We start from the raw sequence: 6,743 nt of genomic DNA, 5'->3' as shown, positions 1-6,743 counted from the left end.
TGAAAAAAATAAGAATCTTATTATGCCAGTAATGCAACTAGTCCTGTTCTTCATGCATATTAATTTGAAAAGTACATCCAAGTGGATATTAAAATTCCTACGTTTTTTCTTTGAAAGAGACACCAAAGGAAAAAATCCTCCAGTTTTGCTTTGCTCCATTCCTTCTAACCAAATGCACGAATAGTAGTACCATAGTAAAGTTTCCAATTCCTATGTTTTCCTTCACCTTTTCTTTGAACCAGTGGCGGCACTCTTCAACTGGTGGAAGCCTGCCCTTGTAATATTTTGTGAGTTTAGATTTGGTCCGCATTAGTTTCATATAATGGCTATCTTGCTAAACCGATTAAAATTATGGTTCAAAAGAGCATTTAGTTTTCTCCCTGTTAACTTTGTAACCACGATTCATTTATTTCTAGATTTGCAACTGCTTTGAACCAAAGTATACCTAAGGGATCGACATGAATGCAGAGTAACAAAGTGATGCGACGAGTGTACAACCTCTTTGGCATAGCCTTGTCGACCTCAGCATCATTGGGTTGGACGTGGAGGATGGTGATGCTGGTGTGACTGTTGGAGGCGGGGAAGAAGATCTAAGGCCTCTGGAAACAGCGCTGAGGGTACTGCTCCACTGTGATGGACGGTTCCGTCGTTGGAGCAGCTCCGGTGAGGTGCACGGCATCGAGGCTGAAGCAGGACAAGAAAAACAACGTTAATCTGAAGTTTAGGGCGAAACTGAATTTTACTGTCGAAACTGATTGAACTAGTAGCAGGGCATTGCAATAGAAGTTTAGGGCGTTCGAGCACTAGTAGCAGAGAAGTAGTGATCTAAATCAGCAGCCGCTTGAGTAGGTAATGCACTAGCAGAGAGAAACTCGTGCAGTAGCACCGCGAGTGAGTGCTAAAGCAGCAACTCCTGTAGCTACCGGAGGTCGTGCAACAGCAGCACGAGCGAGCGAGAGCAAGAGCAGAGCAGCAACACAAACGAGAGCAAGTGCGGAGCAGTAGCGTGACCGACAGCAATAGCAGAGCAGAGCAGCAGCACGAACGAAAGCAAGAGAAGTGCATCAACACGACCGACAACAAGAATAGAGTCGTAGCGCGAGTGAGAGCCGGAGCAGCAGCAGCTAGTGCCGGTGTGGAAGTCGCCGCCGAGGAAGCAACAACATGGGGGAGAGACGCCATGGATGAAGCGGCTGGCGACGACACCGTGGATGGAGACCCGCCATGGCTGCTCAGTATCGAGCACCGGCAGCCCCGTGAGATCAAATAAAAGATAAAATGCAACGGTGAGTGCAGAACCTCCTTGGTGGCGCTGAGTAGGCCTTAGCTTCATTGGAGGAATCGATGAGGGTGCCGCGGTTCTGGTGGGGCAGGTCAAGACGGTGCTATGGGGATGGAGGTGGCGCGATAGATGAGGCGAACATCGGGGTAGATCCTTGGAGGTGGAGGACGGGGCGGCTGATCTGGCGGGACGACGAGATCGACGAGGATCCTCATCCGATGCGGTGGATGAGGGACCGTGAACTTTTGCGGTGGAGGACGTCGTCGGGGAAGAGTCTCTGGCTGGGCGACGGTCGGGAGGCCGACGGAGGAGCGTGGGGTTTCGTGGGTTTGGGGGGCCTCGGTGCACGAATGGGGGGACGAAGGGGAAGGTATGGGGAGCCATGGCTTAGGGACGCAGTTGTATGAAATGTAGGGTATGTTACCAGCGTACCCCCACCGGTTTTGACCACGCGACGTCAAGCCGGCATTTCCAGCTGAGGGGTAGAAGGGGGATTCCGCGTGTTTGGGCTGCGGGACCGATTTCGGATGAGGAGGGAGTTTTCGCGTGCGTCAAAATTTTTGGATAACAAGGCGCGGCGCAGGTTGAAGAGGTGGGAGTTTCACAGCAGAAGAGACAAAAGATATTCGAGCTTGAAAATTTCGGGATAACAAGGCGCGGATTCCATGTTCGGCAGAACAAACTTAACGTGTACAAAAAACAATTCATACAAGACACAAGAGAGTCATGTCCCCTTTTACTATATTGCTATAAATGCCATTGAAAAAACTACAAGAAAAATGTAAAAAGAATCGGGAGAACAAGATTACCATGTACAGTACCAAATCAATTCGCACTTCCCTTAACAAAAAAATCAATTCCCACCACAAGAAAGAGTCATGTCCCTTTTTATATGATTTCAAATGCCAGGATGTCGAATTTCAATTTTTGAATCCACGTTATGTTGAATTCGAATATATCGTTAGGTGACCTTGCGGTTTATAATGGATGTAGTCCTACATTTTGATCTTCCATCTTATATGAACATTTTACTCCACCCTATGAACATATATATTGTCGTCTACCATATGGACTAAATTTGAATCAATTTTCCTTATTTGAATATGATTGTTGTCAAGTTATACCATCATTTAAATATTATCTTGATAACAAAAAACATGCATATAGCAGTAATCATATTTCAATATGAACCACATGTACCATACGATCTCCAATTCAAATATTTGTATCCATTTTATGTTGAATTCAAATCACAGTACATTACTCTAGGTAGAGGGATCTTCGGGATAATCTAAACCCTGTTTTCATATGTATAATTTTTGGCTGAATTGGGACAAGTTTTGGTATAAGCTTCTTGCAAACCGGGGATTCTCTCAACAAGCCTTGTGGTTCCGAGAGGGAACGTGTCACCTTTGTGTGCGAAACGATATACGCTACCTCCCCCCTGATTTTCCTTAGAGAGGCAACATAGAACTATATGAGTGCCCTGTTAAATTTTGGAATTATTCCGGGTTCGTTAGGCCTTTTTTATACACTAGCAAAACATGCCCGTGCGTTGCAACGGGATGGGAAAAAAATCATCTTTCATACACACATCCGACAACATCAGCAAACAATATTCCTTAAAAAATCTTTATTGACACAATTTCAAACAATATGAAAAACAACTTTAAGCCACTGGTTTACATAAAACTCCTACCAATAGTTTAATGTGCTTCATCTTATAGGGGTTGGTAGTGCACTATGCAAAATAGAGAAGATGATTATGTACCTATTTTAACCTTTAGGATATGGTAGTTGATAGGAATCAACATCCCCTATAGTGCCAATAATAGATTATGTGAGAGCATCAAACTGTCATATCTACTAAATTTGAATATGGTAGAAAACATATATAATAGACATTTATTAAATGCCCCACATAGAGAAGATATTAGTTAAGTTTACATTTTGTTAAAATTTGGAATTATTCTGGGTTCGTTTGGCCTTTTTTATATATTAATTAAATTTCTGGACAGTTAAGGTGCATAATTCAAATTTGAACTGCAAGCACATGCTCCGGTGCACCAAAGTTGGTTGAAAAATCACATGTGTGTCCTTGGGTGAATTTCTAGGTCCCATGCAAGAAATGGGAATGAAATTCAAACATCCAGGTGTCGTGACTTGGCCGAAAACATTGAGAAACTTGGTTTTTAAATTCCTGTAAATCCAAAACTCACGTGGATCATGAAATTTGGCATGGTGTCATGTCATGGCACTAACATGTTGTGGTAAAAAACTTGGCCGAATTGGAACAAGTTTTGGTATAAGCTTCTTGCAAATCGGAGCTTCTCTCAAGAAGGCTCGTGGTTCTGAGAGGGAACGTGTCACCTTTGTGTGCGAAGCGATATACGCTGCCCCCCTTGATTTTCTTTACAAATGCAACATATAACTATATGAGTGTCATGTTGAATTTTGGGATTAGTCCGGGTTTGTTTGGCCTTTTTATACATTAATTGAGTTTTTGGTCATTTAATGTGCAGAATTCAATTTGAACTACCAGCACATGCTCTAGTGCACCAAAGTTGGTTGAAAAATAACATGTGTGTCCTCGGGTGAATTTCTAGGTCCCATGCAAGAAATGGGAATGAAATTCCAACATTTGGGTGTCGTGGCTCGACCGAGAACATTGAGAAACTTGGTTTTAAAATTCTTGTAAATCCAAAACACGCCTGAAAATCATGAAACTTGGCATGACGTCATGTCATGGTACTAACATGCTGTGGTAAAAAATTTGGCCGAGTTGGAACAAATTTTGGTATAAGCTTATTGCAAACCATAGCTTCTCTCAACAAGGCTCGTGGTTCTGAGAGGGAACGTGTCATCTTTGTGTGCGAAACGATATACGCTGCCCCCTTGATTTTCTTTACAGAGGCACCATAGAACTATATGAGTGTCATGTTAAATTTTGGAGTTATTCCTGGTTCGTTTGGCCTTTTTTATACATTAGTTGAGTTTATAGTCATTTAATGTGCATAATTCAAATTTGAACTACAAGCAGCTGCTCCAGTGCACCAAAGTTGGTTGAAAAATCACATGTGTATCCTCGGGTAAATTTCTAGGTCCCATGCAAGAAATGGGAATGAAATTCAAACATCTGGGCATCGTGGCTCGGTCGGAAACATTGAGAAACTCGGTTTTTTATTCCTGTAAATCCAAAACACGCATGAAAATCATGAAACTTGGCTTGGTGTCATGACATGGCACCAACATGTTGTGGTAATTTTGCCATCCGATTTGCGAAGGCGCACACATTAACAATCAACAAAGTCATTTTGGAACAAGTGTTGTCACGTTACAATCGGAAACACAAGTACTATTATTGAAACCGTGGCGTTCTACTTACCATTTACGTGTCTCCACGCGTCCCCCTTTTTTATTAGCTAGGAGGCACCGTGTAGGGTAGCTATTTGAGTACAGGAGGCGTGCGATCAGACCCCTGCGTGTGCTTATCGGGAGGAGAGCCCTTTGACCTCCATCTGCCGCCCACCTCCCTCCCAAGGTCTCCATTAATGGCGCCCGATCCCCTGTTTAATGGCGTGGCTATGTCTCACTCGGCTGAGATTTAAGAGAGAAAAAAGAAAATCTGAAAAGAAAATTTTGCACGGATCTTGATGTAAGATCCGACGGACCTATATAGCATCTACTGCGACTTATAGCAAGACTGATGAATATATAAGGACGACGATAGTGCATAATAATTGTCTTACATAATTAGGAAGATAATTAAAAGGCCACATGCGGCTACGCGCGAAATACACAATGGAAAAAGAAGAAGGAAGACGCATACAATGATCTGGCTCGCTGATCTCTACTTTCTTGATGTGCTGCAGGTCGCAGAGTCTAGATCTCGAGGTGAGCGGCGATGATCTCTTTCATCAGTTTCATGTCCTTTACACGCAGCTTGGCAGCATCCACGGATTCCTTCACCAGCCTTTCGCGCTCGTTGCGGAGCATGGCATTCTCATCCATAAGTTTCTTGACGATGACGCCCGCCCTCTTCAACAAGGCAACGGTCTCCTCCGCCTGCTTCGGCCTTTTGGCTTGGAGCTTCACATTGCCCTCTGTCGGTGTCAAAACCGGCGGATCTCGGGTAGGGGGTCCCAAACTGTGCGTCTAGGTCGGATGGTAACAGGAGGCAAGGGACAGGAAGTTTTACCCAGGTTCGGGCCCTCTTGATGGAGGTAAAACCCTACGTCCTGCTTGATTAATATTGATGATATGGGTAGTACAAGAGTAGATCTACCACGAGATCAGAGAGGCTAAACCCTAGAAGCTAGCCTATGGTATGATTGTTGTATGTTGTCCTACGGACTAAAACCCTCCGGTTTATATAGACACCGGATAGGGTTAGGGTTACACAAAGTCGGTTACAATGGTAGGAGATCTGTATACCGTATCGCCAAGCTTGCCTTCCACGCCAAGGAAAGTCCCTTCCGGACACGGGACGAAGTCTCCAATCTCGTATCTTCATAGTCCAGGAGTCCGGCTGAAGGTATAGTCCGGCCTTCCGGACACTCCCTAATCCAAGACTCCCTTAGTAGCCCCTGAACCAGGCTTCAATGACGACGAGTCCGGCGCGCAGATTGTCTTCGGCATTGCAAGGCGGGTTCCTCCTCCAAGTACTTCATAGAAGATTTTGAACACAAAGATAGTGTCCGGCTCTGCAAAATAAGTTTCCACATATTGCCATAGAGAGAATAATATTTACACAAATCTAATCTGCTGACGTATTCTGTAGTGTGACATCACACCACGGCCAAGCCTTTATTCGAATCGTTTTATTGTTCCACCTCCGCGTGTCACGCAAGGCGGTTTCCTTGGCACATCTTGTTAAAGCAGAGATCGTGTCCCCTTATTCCGGGATTCTCATCAATACGGGCGTGGGTAACCCAACCGCTTCTAGGACTCCTAGACTATAGGCAAGTCCAAACGGCCACGGAGAGGGCACTTGATATTCACCCTCTTTATAAAGGGACAAGGCTTTTACTTTTTCCCTCCCGTGCTCAATTGAATCCTTCCCCCACCTCGAGCTCAAACACCCAAAGTTCAGGTCAGGTGCTCCGAACCTTCAATCATGTCCGGATCTAGCCTTCAAGGCCGATGGGTGCCTTCCTCCGTCACGGAAGAAGATATTAAAAAGTTGAGGGAGGCGAGATATCTGACCGCCGAGGTTTCGCATCGGCTGCCTGCTCGAGGGCAGGCCGTCCCCTCCCCCGAACCCAACGAGAACGTCGTGTTCGTCTCCCACTTCCTCCGAGGTCTAGGCCTTGCTCTGGATCCTTTCGTCAGGGGTTTGATGTTTTATTACGGGCTAGATTTCCATGATCTAGCTCCAGACTCCTTTCTTCGTATTACAACATTTATTGTCATGTGTGAGGCCTTCCTCCGGGTTACCCCTCACTTCGGCCTGTGGCTCAAG

The sequence above is a fragment of the Triticum urartu genome, chromosome 3 (assembly GCF_003073215.2).
Source record: "Triticum urartu cultivar G1812 chromosome 3, Tu2.1, whole genome shotgun sequence".
Lineage (NCBI taxonomy): Eukaryota > Viridiplantae > Streptophyta > Magnoliopsida > Poales > Poaceae > Triticum > Triticum urartu.
This window is presented reverse-complemented; position numbering follows the sequence as displayed.